Raw genomic sequence first — 19,747 nt, forward strand, 5'->3', positions numbered from 1 at the left:
TCTGACAGCTCCCATGGACCAGCCGGTCATGCCCACCTTCATACTTGGCCCACGTCTAATGCACTGCACATACCTTTGTCTGATCAGAGCACACTCCATCCCGAAACTCCCACACCTGAATGCCTACCATAAGGCGCAGCCCTTCGCTGTTTTACATAAATGCCACTCCACAACGTCTCCGTTTCTGCTTCTTCTACCACTCCGAGCAATGCCCACTTCTTGATCGTGGCAGCCTCACATAACCATGGCCCTTACAATTCCGCATGTCCTCAACCTAAACTCCCTCCGTTAATTGTGGATATGCATACGCTGTAGTTCGCAGTTAGTGAGTGCATAATGCTATCTGCAGGCATCACAGAGAACAATGACAAATTACTGGTACTTTTCGATCACCTCAGTGATTAGCGATTTTCTGCTTGATGTGCACATGCAAACTAACGAGTATGAGACTGTCAAGGCACTTCTGCTTCAACCTCTATCCTGCTTGCCAGAGGAACAGCTTTATGTAGTGATAAGAGAAACCTTCTCAGTCACAGTAAGCCTTTTGCAATGTGGTGCAAGCCTCGCCTGCAAATTGGCATGAGCCTTCTCCTCGATCATGCCCTGTAGACTTCATGACTATCAAAACTGCTGGAGAGCATTTAAACAGTGACGCTCGCATATGAAGACACTCCACTAGATCTCAAACTATGTCTGGTGACCGAAGGCTACGTCACTCACAGCACAGCTTGTTGTTTGACTCTCATCGTGACTGCACTACAGCTGACAGCATGTCCACCTACATTGCTGACAACACACAACTCCAGCTGAACCTAGCCAATGCCCCACCTACGTTCCCAGCCACTTCTGTTTACCTTCTATCATGCAGATGCCAGCTATCTGATTTCTACCGGGATTCACTGAACCTTGTGGAGCCATTACCCGCTACTGCTCTGTGTGGTCTCCCAGGTGACAAACATAAACAAACACCTTCAGTGCACACTGGCACTAATGCACCTCTGCCCGTTCACCAACCTGTGCTTGCCAGTCAAAACACTGTGAATCAGCTGGGCACTACATCCATCCACGTGCACCGCTTCTGCTGGTTCCCCATTTGCTTTGACTCTGACATGCTACGTTGCAGGCTGCCTTGGTCATACCCAAACTTATCTCGTGGCCTGATACTGGTGCACAAGGTGGCTCATGCTCTGCAAGTTGCGGCAAATCGCCACTTCAAGATAGCATCTGCAAGTCTAACTTACGACTGGATGGCTCTCGCCTCTTCATTTACGATGCACAACTGAATTCTTACCTTCTTGTTGACACTAGTGCCAATGTTAGCACAATTCCACTGTCTCTCGCTCTCACTACACATTCACCTTCATCCATGCAACTGCAAACAGTTAATGACTCTGTGATACCAGTCGTTCGCACAAACCTCATCACTCTCGATCTTGGCAACCACACACCTATGTCCAGGACGTTTTTGGTAGCTGAAATGGTGGAACCTGTCTTGGGAGCTGACTTCCTCAGGCTCAATCATTTACTGCCAGACCTGAACTGCGCTCTGCTCCTGCACCACAATGGTCCAAAGCTTATCAGGAGCAAGATCTGTGATTCCCTTCCTGCCAGTGATATACCGTCATGCCTACTTTGCAGCCAGAGACGCCTCTTGATCTTATCTTAAAATGTAGACGATTCCAGATGAGCTCTGCATGACATATGATAACACTCCAAACTGTAGTGTTCCAGCTTGGATATGCAAGCAACCAATGACCTTGGCTCACACATGGCTGAGATATCTAACAAGCTTCGCATTGCTCAACAGCAGCTCACCACTTTGCAACAGCTACACCCACTGCCTGACAACTTCAAAAGAGGTCAGTCAAGTGCCATTTCCTAACTGTGCCCACCTGACCGCACCCAGTGTTATTGACAGTGCCTCTGCAACAGAGTTGTTCATTGACGATGGTGTTACAATAACGACTCTCGCTATTCCCTTGGTCTCCATGCCAGCCCATCTGGCTGCAAGGGGTTTGTACCATCTGGGATGTGGGACAATTTATCGCATCAACACCACTCCTGACCCATCGGTTTGCCATTGCACTGTTCCCTCTGCCTGCCTCCACACAAACTCAAGTGGCAAAAGCCATCTTGGACAAACTCTTGTGTGCTAGTACTGTTCAGCCATCCATCAGTCCCTGGGCTTATGCTATCAAGCCCATCCTCAAAAAGGATAATGGCGATTGTGTGGCGATTATTGGCACCTTAACACTTGGACTACAATAGACTGCTACCATGTACCAATATTAGAAGACTTTTGTAATGTAACATATTATTAGTATTACTATTATTTGTGTTTTGTCTTTTCTGAGCAGAAGAGGGGTGATCTGGAACCAGTATTGTCATACCAAGCTCTATGTACAATGGCAGTAACAAGAAAAAGAAGAACTTAAATTTAAATGCTGAATATATTTCTTACATATTGAGGGTCTGTTGACATTAATGCCAGTTAAAGTTCCCTCAGGATATGTGTACCTTCCAATTTCTTTCAATTATTCTTTCAAAATTTCTTTTTTTAATTATTCAAACAGGAATTATTAATCAGTTCCCATTATATATTCATTTTATTCCCCCCCACCACTATTCAATGGCGACCGCGACAGGACGGCGCCAGGCAGAATATGAACAGACCTCTCAATTGTTGAGATAAAAATGTTTTGAGACAAATGATCCATTTTATCGTTACAAGAAACGAACGAGGCCTTTGTTGCATTTGTTACATGTCCGTGAGATCGGAACTATTAAAAACTTGAAGGAGCAAATTAAAATTAAATTCTGCCTACAAACGAGATACGCTGGGAACGTGGATTTCAGCGGTTAAGGTAGGAAGTTGCTATGCTGTATGCTTATATGCCCACACTTGGCGCCATCTCTCTCACGGTAGGTAATCTCTTTTTCTTCCAATTAATATCTTTAACGGAAAATGCATTTCTACAGGGAAGACGAAAACTTGTGTAAAGTCAACATTAGAGTACAATATAATTCATTCAAATTCTGAAAGACTGTGTCAGAGAATATCAGGTTCATTAATGAATATGCATACAAATCTGCTTTAATTGAAAAGTAGCAATACAAAAAAATTTCATGTAAAAAATTTCATGGCTAAATCCTACATGGCTAAAACCAGGTACTGGACGAACCTGGTATCTCAAGTAGACGTGCTGAAAATTTTAAAGAGCTGTCTTCCTGCCCACATTAGGGAAAAACTCATCACCATCCTGGAACACGACACCGAATACTTCCTATCTGTACTGGACTCAATATATTTATTATAAGAAGAGAGACCAGTGCAAACGAAACCTGTTAATACGCCGATAGCGACACAGAGATTTACAGACCAACAAGTAAACAACAGATTCGTAGTACAAAATGGATGGCAACCTTACCCCATACAGACGTATGGCAATGGTAACGGTAATCCCAATGGCAATGGAGAAAGCTGTAAATACAAAGGTGGATATGAAAGAAATGGGCAAAAATTTAGCAAAAACAATTACAATGGGCGAGTAGCGTATGGCCAGCCTGTTCAATATGTGCAGACACAAGTTACCAGCAATAACCAGCCGATCACTTGGCAAACGCAAAACAATAACAGACAACCGAATAACCCACAGACAGCGGAATTCGGCCAACAAAGTAACACACATATACCGAATAACACACAGAGGCAAAGAGAATTTCAGTCGAGAGACTCTCAGGAGTCAACATAGTGGAAGTTACACCTAACCTAGAATCGATACCACCACGACGCTGGAAAACTTGAACTGATCATGGTAGGCCCCCGTTATGTGGCCTTGGAGTGGAGCGGGGGCATGAGCTTGATTGAGACTTGCTTTATCAGATACGATCATGATAATGATGTGAGAGATGATCTGTATCAAGATAATGAGGGTACGCAGAAAAACTTGACAGAGAGCAAAGTACAAACTACTATTAAAGCCAAAATATTTGACCTTGATGTACCAATTGTGGTTGACACAGGTGCTACAACTAATTTGATGTCACAGGGATTCTTTCAAGAATTGAAGAAACATGGATGTACACCCACACTGCCAGTGCAAAATTGCAAGGTACATTCTACCACTGGTCAGAAATCGAAAGGAGTCAAGATACAAACCTTAATTCCTGTACAATTAGGACAGTTTTATGTACGTTGTAATTTTTTGATAGTAGAGAAATTAATAGTTGATTGTTTAATGAGTATGGATACATTTAGGACATATCAAGTACAAATTGATATTTCACGGTAAATAACCAATTATTTGTAACAGACCTAATCAGGGGAAGTACTAATAGATGTAAAACTGAAGTTACCCACGACCTTGAAGTCTAATTGATAAATCCCATAGTTACGTTTGTCAACACATACAATAAGGAACAGTCGTCAGCAGAAGAAATAATCGCCGACACAATAAGCACAAAGGTAAGTGAATCTAAGTGCTTGTCTAAAGAACAGCAAGCGGAACTTTAGGAACTAATACTTGCTTATACAGGGTGTTACAAAAAGGTACGGCCAAACTTTCAGGAAACATTCCTCACACACAAATAAAGAAAAAATGTTACGTGGACATGTGTCCGGAAACGTTTAATTTCTATGTTAGAGTTCATTTTAGTTTCGTCAGTATGTACTGTACTTCCTCGATTCACCGCCAGTTGGCCCAATTGAAGGAAGGTAATATTGACTTCGGTGCTTGTGTTGACATGCGACTCATTGCTCTACAGTACTAGCATCAAGCTCCCGCATATTTCAGTCGAAGTGTTCGTATGCTTCTCAACAACAGATTCGGTGACCGATGGATTGGTAGAGGCGGACCAATTCCATGACCTCCACGCTCTCCTGACCTCAACCCTCTTGACTTTCATTTATGGGGGCATTTGAAAGCTCTTGTCTACGCAACCCCGATACCAAATGTAGAGACTCTTCGTGCTCGTATTGTGGACGGCTGTGATACAATACGCCATTCTCCAGGGCTACATCAGCGCATCAGGGATTCCATGCAATGGAGGGTGGATGCATGTATCCTCGCTAACGGAGGACATTTTGAACATTTCCTGTAACAAAGTGTTTGAAGTGACGCTGGTACGTTCTGTTGCTGTGTGTTTCCATTCCATGATTAATGTGATTTCAAGAGAAGTAATAAAATGAGCTCTAACATGGAAAGTAAGCGTTTCCGGACACATGTCCACATAACATATTTTCTTTCTTTGTGTGTGAGGAATGTTTCCTGAAAGTTTGGCCGTACCTTTTTGTAACACCCTGTATACACATATCTGAAAAAAAGACCAGGTCCTACTAAGGATTTCGTGTACAAATGAAAGTGTATCCTCACAAAACTTTTTGTTCTACCTCATACACTGTACCATGGACAAAGAGGGAAGTAGTAAGAAAAGATATTTGAATGGGACATGAATGAATGGGACATACTTCAACCATCACTTTCCCCTTATTGTAGTCCTTTCATAGCTGTAAGTAAGCCCGATGGCAAGGTGCACTTGGTACTCGACACACATAACATAACATTAATAAGATTATTATGCCAGTCCGAACACGTCCAAACAATTTAGAGGAACAGCTTACGAAATTCCATAATGTTAAATTTCTTACTATAATCGACCTCCGGTCTTCATATTGGCAAATAATACTACATGAAGAAAGTGGGAAGTATACCACCTTCGTACATGGAGGCAGGAGCTTCGAATTTCAAGTATTACCGTTTGTATTTAACGTAAATGGAGGTATATTTATCTCTGCACTTGACAGAGTGCTAGGATTCGATTTTGAGTAAGGTAACAGTATACATGGATGACCTTGCAGTCGTTACACTTGCTTGGGTAGAACATTTCAGATTAATTGATCAAGTATTGAGCCGTTTTTCCGAGTATGGAGTGACAGCAAATCTCAAGAAATCCAATTTCAGATAAGAAAAGATAAAATGTTTAGCACACACAAAATCTCTTCGGAAGGCATACTGCCACATCCTAAAAAACTTGATGCCATTAGGAATTGTCCTATTCCTCAAAACAAGAGACAATTAAAAGCATACTTAGGCCTAGTCTTATTTTTCAGGAAATTCATCCCTAATCAACTTATGAACAGTGATGCTTTACTCCATCTTACCCGGAAAAACAGACCTTGGTTATGGGATGAGCAATGTGAAACGGATTTTGAGAACATCAAGCAAGCCTTATTAAATGCTAATATTTTATATCAACCAGACTTGAATAAGAATTTTTGTTTATGCACCGATGCATCTTTTCAGGGTCTGGGTGCATGCCTTTTTCAAATGGTAAAAGAAGAGGGAAATCTCGTCCTGAAAGTAATTAGCTTCGCCAGCTGCATGTTATGCGAAGCTAAATGGTCATATTTAGTTATGGTGTTTGCTCGAGTATCATGTCGTTTTTGGAAACCCAGAATCTACTATGTAGGAATCAACATGGATTCCGGAAACAGCGATCGTGTGAGACCAAACTCGCTTTATTTGTTCATGAGACCCAGAAAATATTAGATACAGGCTCCCAAGTAGATGCTATTTTTCTTGACTTCCGGAAGGCGTTCGATACAGTTCCGCACTGTCGCCTGATAAACAAAGTAAGAGCCTACGGAATATCAGACCAGCTGTGTGGCTGGATTGAAGAGTTTTTAGCAAACAGAACACAGCATGTTGTTATCAATGGAGAGACGTCTACAGACGTTAAAGTAACCTCTGGCGTGCCACAGGGGAGTGTTATGGGACCATTGCTTTTCACAATATATATAAATGACCCAGTAGATAGTGTCGGAAGTTCCATGCGGCTTTTCGCGGATGATGCTGTAGTATACAGAGAAGTTGCAGCATTAGAAAATTGTAGCGAAATGCAGGAAGATCTGCAGCGGATAGGCACTTGGTGCAGGGAGTGGCAACTGACCCTTAACATAGACAAATGTAATGTATTGCGATTACATAGAAAGAAGGATCCTTTATTGTATGATTATACGATAGCGGAACAAACACTGGTAGCAGTTACTTCTGTAAAATATCTGAGAGTATGCGTGCGGAACAATTTGAAGTGGAATGATCATATAAAATTAATTGTTGGTAAGGCGGGTACCAGGTTGAGATTCATTGGGAGAGTCCTTAGAAAATGTAGTCCATCAACAAAGGAGGTGGCTTACAAAACACTCGTTCGACCTATACTTGAGTATTGCTCATCAGTGTGGGATCCGTACCAGATCGGTTTGACAGAGGAGATAGAGAAGATCCAAAGACGAGCGGCGCGTTTCGTCACAGGTTTATTTGGTAACCGTGATAGCATTACGGAGATGTTTAATAAACTCAAGTGGCAGACTCTGCAAGAGAGGCGCTCTGCATCGCGGTGTAGCTTGCTCGCCAGGTTTCGAGAGGGTGCGTTTCTGGATGAGGTATCGAATATATTGCTTCCCCCTACTTATACCTCCCGAGGAGATCACGAATGTAAAATTAGAGAGATTAGAGCGCGCACAGAGGCTTTCAGACAGTCGTTCTTCCCGCGTACCATACGCGACTGGAACAGGAAAGGGAGGTAATGACAGTGGCATGTAAAGTGCCCTCCGCCACACACCGTTGGGTGGCTTGCGGAGTATAAATGTAGATGTAGATGAAGGTTTGCTCTAATTTGGTCCTTTAATAAGTATGAATATTTCCTTTGGGGTAAACACACAAAAGTATACTGTAAGCAACAGTCCCTTTAACATCTATGGTCATCAGTCCCCTAGACTTAGAACTACTTAAATCTAAGGACATCACACACATCCACACCCGAGGCACGATTCGAACCTGCGACCGTAGTGGTCGCGCGGTTCCGGACTGAAGCGCCTAGAAACGCTCGGCCACCGCGGCCGGCCATATTGTTTTTGTTAACTTGTAAATTCCTACACCGATGGATACCCATGTGGTGTACGTGTCTTCAAGAATTCGATTTTGAAATAGTATACACAGAAGGAAATCAAAAGATAATATCTGATGCTCTTTCACGACTACCACAAGGCATAGAGGAATTCAACGATCCTTTAGAGCAGGAAGATGAAATAAGAGCTATGTTGATGGAGGACAAAACACTACACACTATGCTATATCCACATGTGTAAACACATGGAGCAAGTACAGCAGGAAGACAAACGCTGGAGTTAGGTAAGAGGGAAACGTACGCGAAATGGTGATGAAAAGTTAAAAAGGTTTATCACTATTCACAAAGTTGTTCTGTTCCATAGGAACCATCCCGAACAAGAACAATGGCGCATGTGCTTGCCAGAGGAATATGTAGATGATTTTATCTCATACAAACACAATACTAGCGGCCATTATGGCACTGCAAAATGAGCTGACAAAATGGGTAAATATTGTTATTTCCCCAACCTTAGATGAAGAGTACTGCAGGTGGTAAGAAAGTGTGTTATTTGCCAGAAAGCAAAACATTCTATCATCTCCAAACAGATAGAACTACATCCTATTGTGGCTAAAAGACATCTAGAAAATGTATCGTTAGACGTGGCTGAACCCTATCCCAGAGGTAAGGAGGGAGTAAAATATATAGTAGGCCTGTATGACACTTTCACCAAATACATAAAACTGTATGTGGTACAGAACATTACAGCCAGTTCAGTTATAAGACTGATCAGAGAGGATTATTTTGCAAGATTAGGAGAACCAGAAGTCATGTTAACAGATAATGCCTCATATTTTGTTGGATGTAAATGGAAAGAGTTTGTAGATTCCAACCAAATCAAACACATTTTAGCTTCATAATTTCATCCCAAAGCATCTCCCATAGAAAGGGTGTTTAAGGAATTCAACATGTTTGTAAGGACATACATACCTTGTAAACATTCCAAGTGGATCGAATATGTCACTCCCTTCTTACAAGTTATTAATAGCCTTCCCAATACATCAACTCGATTTACAGCAAGTGAGCTGATGTTCAATTGTAAGCAAGTAGACGAGTGGGAAAAACTTTTGCCCAAGATACCCATACCAGAATTACCACTGAATGATAAAATGCGACAAGCCTTGAAATCTGGGCTAAATCTAGGAAAGGAATTTATGACAGAAATCTGAAACGACAACACATTTTTATATAGGACAAAAAGGTGTTACTTGGAACACATCCCAAATCCACAAAAGTTAGAAAACTGAACCGTAAGTCGCAATTATTATACACCGGATCATACATAATTACAAAAATCACCTACCCAGAGGCATACAGATTGCACTCATGAACATGGGTAAAGACAAGCGCTTTTACCCACACAAAGACCTGAGAACGTTTATATATTGAGGAAGCGTGTAAGGAGTGTGTTATAACAGTCCATTACATTGATTAAATACTACAATGAGTATCGAAAACGATATAGCCAACTTAAGGCTATTCGTCGCGTTGTGCAAGATTGGAAATAAATAAGCACTCAGTTGAAACTTCCTGGCAGATTAAAACTGTGTGCCGGACCGAGTTCGAGTCTCGGTCCGGCACACAGTTTTAATCTGCCAGGAAGTTTCATATCAGCGCACACTCCGCTGCAGAGTGAAAATCTCATTCTGGAAACATCCCCCAGGCTGTGGCTAAGCTATGTCTCCGCGATATCCTTTCTTTCAGGAGTGCTAGTTCTCCATGGTTCGCAGGAGAGCTTCTGTAAAGTTTGGAAGGTAGGAGACGAGGTACTGGCAGAAGTGGAGCTGTGAGGACGGGGCATGAGTCTTGCTTGGGTAGCTCAGTTGATAGAGCACTTGCCCGCGAAAGGCAAAGGTCCCGAGTTCGAGTCTCGGTCCGGCACACAGTTTTAATCTTCCAGTAAGTTTCATATCAGCGCACACTCCGCTGCAGAGTGAAAATCTCATTCTGGAAGCACTCATATATCGATAGTAACGATATGATGGCGAAACATGGGAGCTCGTGATTGTTAGTCCGAGTTTGCAATAATGCCATGTTTTGCTTGCCAATTAAAGAAGCCTCCTTATCCTCCAAATAAATATGCTGTGGTTATTAAATGTTAAGGTAACTTCGAAATTGAAATAATTTTTTAATCTGGTACTCAGCCACTATTGATAATTATAAAACTCATTGTAAGGCCTTCGCCATTATTAATACTTGTCATGATGATTTATGAAGTTTTTAAACAGACTTAATTTATGAAATCCCTTCGCACAAGTTATTTAGTGGTTAACAGGACCCAAGCAAACTCCATATTATTAAATTCATTCTTAGCAACAATAATCTTCAGTCGCTGCTGCTGCGAATGGCTGTAAACCACTTGGAAAGGGGCAGTCGTCTAAAGAGGTGAGTGCAAACCTTAGGACCAAAACAGAGACACTGACACGCCACATGTCATGTAGTCTAATCCAGTAAATTCCGTAGTACAAGCCAGATTCTGTATCACATGAAAATTCTCATTCAAAAACGCAGTCAGATAGCTTAGCTATTCATTGCTGCAGATTCATCTGTTCCTGTAGTTTTTCATATTCAAATACGCAGTCAGATAGCTTATTTAAACGTTAATTTTAAGTTTTTCATGTAACGATGTTGAGCGCTGAAATGACAGTGAAATTGACACTCATACAACACTCACAAGGTGTTATGCACGTTAGGTTCCGATTACTGATAGCTCAGATTTCTTATTGAGTCCATTTTCGCAAACGAACATAGGCCACATCTGTTGTAGGCACGTTACGTACGTGCTGCAGGTACATTACAAGGCTGTATATCCTCTAAGTTGTATATATGTGTAATAATAATAGATTTAGGATGCTGGAAAGTCACATTTCACAATTTATGTTGTTAGTCGATAAGGAAGATTTTTGTTTGTGTTTTTTTTTTTTTACATATCAAATGTGCAAGCGTTTGGATGATTGGTTGTAACACGGAATAATTTTACTTTTATGTGTCTATGGACGATACTCTAAATACAATGCTTCATCTTGTGCGTAGCCCAGTTGTAAACAAATAAACGAACTTGTGAAACACACAGTAGCATACAATTCAATACACAACTCTACATCTACATTCCAAGTGGTATAAGAGCGACACAGCACATGCGAATTGGGGAGCAAGCTAGTCAACAAACAAGTGTGTGCGCCCCAGAGAGGCACAGCTGGGAGTGTTGGAGCGCCAAGAACAAACAAACCCGACGAGATACAGCCTGCACTAGCATTAGTAAAGCCTATTGCATAAACAGGAACATAGAGAATTAAGAGAGAGAGTCTATACTACAACTACCTACACTGTACATACATAACAAGATAAGTTAACGGATTACATACATAGGAAAGGGTCGCTGGACTACAAAATATTTACTTAAGCTATGCTACTATATACATTATATCTATATATGTACAGCATATATAAATTTAAATATTGGAAGTGCATGCACTGATTATACTTGATGGACCAGAAAGGCCTTGCAGCAGGTAAACAAGCGAGTGATGCACACATGACATTAAATAAGTTTTGTGATAGCACGACTGAAGTGAATATATGCTTGAACATATGAAAAAGGTATTTGTAGCCATCGAGCCACTATACACTTATCTATGAAGATTTAGTTTTAATTTAGTATTAAGATTTTCTCTTCCAAGGAACGATGCATCGACACGTCCTAAAGTGAAGAAAGATAAATGCTTTTAGAGTGTTAGATACCATATAAACATAAGACAAGACCACACCGCAAAATAAATCTACTTATAAGTTATAGATATGTATGTATGTGATAGTGTGAAAGTATTTGAAGAAGAAAACAGTTGTAGTACGTCACGTATCACAATGCTGAAGTAAGGTTGAGCGCTACCAAATAATCAAGGGGTCGAAATCTAACTGCTCATGAAAGCGTCGAACACCTGGTTTACATTGAAATTTTTATGTACGTTTGTTACATATGTAAACACTGTTTTACACTCATTGTATGTAACATTCATACTGATGATACAACTCTGTATACCTTAGCATATGAAATTGTAATCCTTCATACAATGAAAATAACAAGTAAATACGGAGCTGCACTTTTAAACACTGAATAAGTATTTTATATGATTTATATCGTCAGGTTTGAGTTGTGTTTATGAACAACAACCTATTTTGTTCTTGGGAACACAGTAAAGTCTGTTAAAGAGGTGGGACTGAGCACATAAATACCTTTCCGTGAAATTTCCTCTAGTGTGTAGAACCTATCTGGTGAATGCTAGAGAGGCGAGGCAATGCATAGTTATCTGAGTGGCGCGTAGTACCTGTTGTTTACTTCTTTAATTCTTTGGAATTGGTATATATGCTCTGACAAGAAGTCATTGTAAATTGAAATGAAAAGTATGTCAATTTAGGCCATAAAGGAAAACAGAATGAATGTCATACGAAGCATGTATAACCAAATGAGTGTAATATGTGTACTCATATAATTGGAATCGAATAATGTAAGGAAATTGTAATTTAACCAAATGTACTAAAACAAAACGATGAGCAATGAAAATATATATAGAAGGGGGAGGAGAATGTGTTACAGACTATAATGTATATAAGCGATCATAATGGCATGTCAGCAAATGAATAATGCAATTGTATTTGCATTTTTTGTTATGTGTATAGTATGTGGAAAGGACACTACAGAAACCTTATGTAATGTAACTGTATGAAAGACACTCAAAAATAAAGTGCGAAAACATGAAACCTGGCTGCAAAGTGTTAAGTGTGCATGTGATGTACGTGGGTGTGCGCATGTTAAACTAAAGATGGCAATAGTTCGTGTAACATGAATTTTCTGTGCCCATAAACGTCGTAAAAGCGGCTAGAAACCTACCTTGTTGGCAGATGTCGGATGTACGGCTGGTGTCCCCACTGAATAAGTGAGAACAACGAGGTGAAATAAATTCCTCGGGCTGCACTATATCGAGGGTTTCACAAGGATCACGCCACTGAACACGAGCTTCACAAATTTGTACAGTGAAAGTTGCTGTAAACGAATGACACGGACACACTGGCCTCGTATTGAACATGTGAGCGCAAAATGGGACAATAACAGACGTTGAGCTGCGCATGCATGCTTCGCAAGCTAAACACTGTGAAGACACTGACTAACAACAATGGGACTATGCGGTCACAGCAAGCACTTTGTTAGGAGAGAAAACTTATTTATGTATGTGTTAAAAGGAGCTGACATGCCCATATGAATTGGTAATCATACAGGATAGCTCCAATGATCGAAAATATAGGCTACGCCCATATCGGTGAGAGTTATCAACCCTCAGAAAGGAAAATAAGCTCGGACACTGGGCACCTCCATATGACGGCAGTGCACAGTGGGGGGCAATTACAACGGATCATATTATTTTTTCTTTCTTCGTTCTTTTCCTTTTATACATGTAAGTTATATATATATATATATATAGAGGCAGAAATTAATCAACTGAAGGGCGTATCTCTTCTCTTTTTTTATCAAAACATTATCTCTGCCATAAGGCAAGTCATTATATATATATATATATATATATATATATATATATATATATATATATATATAATGACTTGCCTTATGGCAGAGATAATGTTTTGATAAAAAAAGAGAAGAGATACGCCCTTCAGTTGATTAATTTCTGCCTCTACACCTCTTTGTTTCTACAAGTGGTAGTGGATGGACGTATGAAAAGCTCCGTCATACCAGTATTGTTTAAAATGTGTATTTCAAGTATACATAAAAATGCTATAAAAAGTTATTAGGAAAGTATAGTTTCATTCATATATTCACATCGATCACACCTGTCTGAACACCATTTCACCTGCACCGAGTATCCTGCATCAGGAGGTTCGGAGCAGACAACAGGAATTTGCGCAAGCAGCGGAGGAACTATCCTGCATCGGCATTGTTATAATCCGATATATTGACATTGAAGGTCTCTTGATATTAGTACCAGTTAAAGGTAACGCAGGATATGTGTAGGGATTTATAAACTACCTTCCAACTTCTTTCAATTATTCTTTACATTTAGTTTCTTTTTAATTATTCAAGCAGCAATTATTTATCAGTTTCAAATATTTAGTCACCCACCTATTCTGACACTATTCAGAATCCATGGACCCTGCATGTCAGCAGGGGGCTATTCAAGCTGGTGGAGGCTCTGGAATGGTGTGGGACGTGTGCAGTTGGAGTGATATGAGATCTCTGATACGTCTAGATACGACTCTGACGTGTGACATGTATCTAAGCATCCTATCTGATCACCTGCATCCATTCATATCCATTCTGAATTCCGACAGATTTGGGCAATTCTAGAAGGACAATGCGACCCCCCACACTAAAGGAATTTCTACAGAAGGGCCCCAGGAACACTCTTCTGATTTTAAACAATTCCGCTGGTCATAAAACTCCCTAGACATTATATCTGGGATGCCTTGCAACGTGCTGTTCAGAACCTAGTAGATAGTGTCGGAAGTTCCATGCGGCTTTTCGCGGATGATGCTGTAGTATACAGAGAAGTTGCAGCATTAGAAAATTGTAGCGAAATGCAGGAAGATCTGCAGCGGATAGGCACTTGGTGCAGGGAGTGGCAACTGTCCGTTAACATAGACAAATGTAATGTATTGCGAATACATAAAAAGAAGGATCCTTTATTGTATGATTATATGATAGCGGAACAAACACTGGTAGCAGTTACTTCTGTAAAATATCTGGGAGTATGCGTGCGGAACGATTTGAAGTGGAGTGATCATATAAAATTAATTGTTGGTAAGGCGGGTACCAGGTTGAGATTCATTGGGAGAGTGCTTAGAAAATGTAGTCCATCAACAAAGGAGGTGGCTTACAAAACACTCGTTCGACCTATACTTGAGTATTGCTCATCAGTGTGGGATCCGTACCAGATCGGTCTGACGGAGGAGATAGAGAAGATCCAAAGAAGAGCGGCGCGTTTCGTCACAGGGTTATTTGGTAACCGTGATTGCGTTACGGAGATGTTTAATAAACTCAAGTGGCAGACTCTGCAAGAGAGGCGCTCTGCATCGCGGTGTAGCTTGCTCGCCAGGTTTCGAGAGGGTGCGTTTCTGGATGAGGTATCGAATATATTGCTTCCCCCTACTTATACCTCCCGAGGAGATCACGAATGTAAAATTAGAGAGATTAGAGCGCGCACGGAGGCTTTCAGACAGTCGTTCTTCCCGCGAACCATACGCGACTGGAACAGGAAAGGGAGGTAATGACAGTGGCACCTAAAGTGCCCTCCGCCACACACCGTTGGGTGGCTTGCGGAGTATAAATGTAAATGTAAATGTAAACCTCCCTCTCGTTCCACCCCCTCGTACTCTTATAGATTCATGGACAGTCCTGCAGGATTCATGGTATCAGTTCCCTCCAGCACTACTGCAGACACTAGTTGAGCCCATGCCATGTCGTGCTGCGGCACTTTTGAGTGCTCTACACGATATTAGTCAGATGTACCAGTTTCGTTGGCTGTTCAGTGTACATGGGGAAGTGTACAAGCTCACTACTTAAAAAGAACATTTAAAATACAGAAAAGAGCAGTGGCTGTATAGCAAAAATTCTACCCAGACAGACTTGTAGACCACCTTTTGGAAATTTGTTGTAAGGACTATGGGACCAAACTGCTGAGGTTATTGGTCCCTAGGTTTATGCACTACTTATTATAACTTAAACTAATTTTGTGTTACGGCTAACACATACCCCCATGCCCGAGGAAGGACTCGAACCTCCGAGCGGGGAGCCGCACGAACCATGACAAGACGCCCAGACCACATGGCTACCCCACGCGGCCAGACCACCTATTGTAGACCATAGTATTATGACAGGTGTACTCACTATATGTACATCAGAATATGGCTGTGAGAGTAAGTGAGGAACATCAAGTACATAAATATGTACATTCTTTGACAGCCGGCCGCTCCTAAGTTCCCACAGATTGCGACATGTGACAAATAACATGGCTACGCTGACAATCGACTTAAGTCTGACTATCTGCACAAACTGGCAGCAGAGTACGTGGTGGCAGTTCCTGGAAGAAGCTTTCTTTTCTGTTCGAGTTCTAATGCTACATCTACGAACAAGGGTAGTCTAGCAGTAAGCCGAGCGTCGTCTCAAAGCAAAGTCTGGTACTTGAAACCACTCGCTGCCTAATTTTGTATAGCACCTTTCATCTGAATGCTTAAGTCCTGTTTGTCATAGTAGCACAGTTACGATGTACACACATCAAAAAAAGTTTTGCATAATCCTGGCTCCCAGAACTCCTGAAGATAGACGTTGACTGTGGATATTGTATTCGGACATGGAGGACATACAGAGAGACAGGAATAGTCGATGACATGCCTCGCTCAGGCCGCCCAGGGCTACTACTGCAGTGGGTGACCGCTGCCTACGGTTTATGGCTCGGAGGAACCCTGACAGCAACGCCACCTTGTTGAATAATGCCTTTCGTGCAGCCACAGGACGTCGTGTTACGACTCAAACTGTGCGGAATAGGCTGCATGATGCGCATCTTCACTCCTGACGTCCATGGCGAGGTCCATCTTTGCAAGCACTACACCATGCAGCGCGGTGCAGATCCCAACAACATGCCGAATGGACCGCTCAGGATTGGCATCACGTTCTCTCCACCGATGAGTGTTGCATATACCTTCAATCAGATAATGGTAGGACACGTGTTTGGAGGCAACCCGGTCAGGCTGAACGCCTTAGACACACTATCCAGCGTGTGCAGCAAGGTGGAGGTTCCCTGATGTTTTGGAGTGGCATTATGTGGGGCCGACGTACGCCGCTGTTGGCCATGGAAGGCGCTGTAGCAGCTGTACGATACGTGAATGCCATTCTCCGACCAATGGTGCAACCATATTGGCAGCATATTGGAGAGGCATTCGTCTTCATGGACGACAATTCACGCCCCCATCGTGCACATCTTGTGAATGACTTCCTTCAGGATAACGACATTTCTCGACTATAGTGTCCAGCATGTTCTCCAGTCATGAACCCTAACGAACATGCCTGGAATAGATTGAAAAGGGCTGTTTATGGACGACGTGACCCACCAACCTCTCTTAGGGATCTACGCCGTATTGCCGTTGAGGAGTGGGACAATCTGGACCAACAATGCCTTGACGAACTTGTGGATAGTATGCCACGGCGAATACAGGCATGCTTCAATGCATGGGACGTGCTGATGGGTATTAGAGGTACCAGTGTGCACAGCAATATGGACCATCACCTCTGAAGGTCTCGCTGTATGGTGGTACAACATGCAATGTGTGGTTTTCATGAGCAATAAAAAGGTCGGAAATGATGTTTATGTTGATCTCTATTCCAGTTTTTCTCTACAGGTTCCGGAACTCTCGCAACCGAGGTGATGCAAAACCTTTTTTGATGTGTGTATTTGACTTTCTGTCACATTGGTAATAGCAGTGCCACCCAAGAATATTTTTGCGACAGATTTCTGGGCAGACTGTGTGCCTTTTAACACGACATGTACCAGAGCTCTTTGGGACCCATTTACTGGAAACGCAGCGACTGCGCGCGTCTACGCTACGCTAACTCTCACCTTGTCGAAAGCGTAAGCTACCGATCATCGCTCTGGATAGTATAAAATGCTTTATGATGTTGAGTGATGCTCCACAGAAAAGGACTACGATTTGCATTTCACTGTCGATAGCAAGGAAGGCAGATCACTACTTCTAATCTGATGAATACTGCATTACACTAATATTCAAATTAATTCGAAATTAATTTTATATTTTGTGATCAAATCAAAATACCTTAATACTTTGCTTAATTTTATTAGTGCTTTATATCTCGTTTCTTTCTTTAGAAGCGATTATTCATGCAGTTTTGTGGTAAGGAATCCATATGTTTCAGCCAAGCTATAATGAGTAACTACGATCAAATGTGTTTCACTTTCGTTGTTTGATTTGTTCAAATGTGTGTGAAATCTTATGGGACTTAACTGCTAAAGTCATCAGTCCCTAAGCTTACACCCTAAGGACATAGACACACACCCATGCCCGAGGGAGGACTCGAACCTCCGCCGGGACCAGCCGCACAGTCCATGACTGCAGCGCCTTACACCGCTCGGCTAATTCCGCGCGGCTGTTGTTTGATTTCTTACGGTAAATGTACGCAATAAACTGTGTGAATACTTTGCAGTGTATGTTCTATAGCAATGCAGGCACACTGCACGTATGCACATATGGATTCATGGAAAACTTAAGGCTGATCGAAAGTGATTTTTAACGTGTTCAATTAAATTTAAACCAACAAAATTGCCCAGCTTTAAAGCTACCCAGAGTGGAAGAAAGTTGTTAACACCAGTGTCAGCGAACGGCTACAGGGGTGTCGAATTGCTGTTACAGAGACTTATTTCAAAAGAATCTGTATTAATCTGTATGTTCACTTTGTAACTATTCCCCTGGCGTATGGTTTCTACGTGACGAACAAAACTCGGATTAGTATCGTTGAGGGCAGAGTCCAACCTCTTCAGAGACGTTTGTGTAGTGAAACAGCTTGAGATTCGCAAATTAGACATCTATGACCAATAACACAGCTTACTGGGTCGGGCTTGCGAGACGACTTAATGTGTAAAGGTTTTCATCAGATTTTGTTACAGAATTTCACCTAGAAATGTGCAGCACCGTTAAATAAAATGAAAACAAGAAAACCTGGAGGGCACTGTTCTACACCACGATTAGAAATGACATCTCACACTGCCCTTGCATCGAAATACATGGGCGACCCCACTGAGCTAACGAGACCCTATTGACAGAACTTCTCTCTCATGGCCTTGGTCGCTGAGCCCCATAACGCAACGTTAAAGATGTGGTATCGATAGCAACGATGCCACGGCATAGGTTCATAAGTTGGCACTACGAGTCACCGACAACAGCGCACTCTAGCTCCAGTTTCAGCCCGTTTGATCAAGAGCAGACGGCCGGGACACTTAGCTTCAGCTTAAGACTGTGCTCATCTGTACAAGTTATGTATGCCTCTGTATACATATTCAGGCTCCAGTAAACCAATTTTACTTAATTGCAGTACCGACGTATTTTTCCTGTTCCTGCTCCTCCCCAGGCGGCATACAAAAGTTGGCGACGAGGTTTCCCTTTCATTTCCTTTTTTGCTCGGTACTGCTTTCTTTTCGTGCTAGCCTCAGTATAAGACTTTCAATTGTGTAAACCATGGCTTCGCCACAGGAACAGGCTTCGCTGTCCGATCTTGTACGTTTTCAGTCTCAGCAAATGACGCAGCTGCTTGCTGCCATAAATGGACTGGTCACACTATAAAGTGCAGCTACTTTGGCGCCTCCGACGGCGCCGCCATTTCGTGCCTTCAGTCCTGGCGTTGAACGCTGGCCAGAATACATCGCCCAGCTCGAGGCACACTTCGCAGCATACAACATAACAAGTACAGAGCGGCTTGCCTTTTTCATTGCCAACGCGGGTGTTGTGTTGTACCGTGTGCTCGTGAAATTGTTTCCCACCAGCCGCCCAGAAACTAAAACTTACGACGAAGTGATTGTCGCTTTGAACTCCCACTTCCGTGACAGTGTAAATGTGGTAGCTGCACGCTACAAATTCTTTCGTCTCCGGCGTGGCCCTACTCAGTCCAATAAATCTTGGTTAGCGGACCTTCAGGGACTAACTTCTGATTGTGACTTTAATTGCTCTTGTGGACGCTCATATGCGGATATAATGGTTCGAGACGCTATTGCGCAGAATGTGGCGGATC

Source organism: Schistocerca piceifrons, chromosome 2 (genome assembly GCF_021461385.2).
Source record: "Schistocerca piceifrons isolate TAMUIC-IGC-003096 chromosome 2, iqSchPice1.1, whole genome shotgun sequence".
NCBI classification, from domain to species: domain Eukaryota; kingdom Metazoa; phylum Arthropoda; class Insecta; order Orthoptera; family Acrididae; genus Schistocerca; species Schistocerca piceifrons.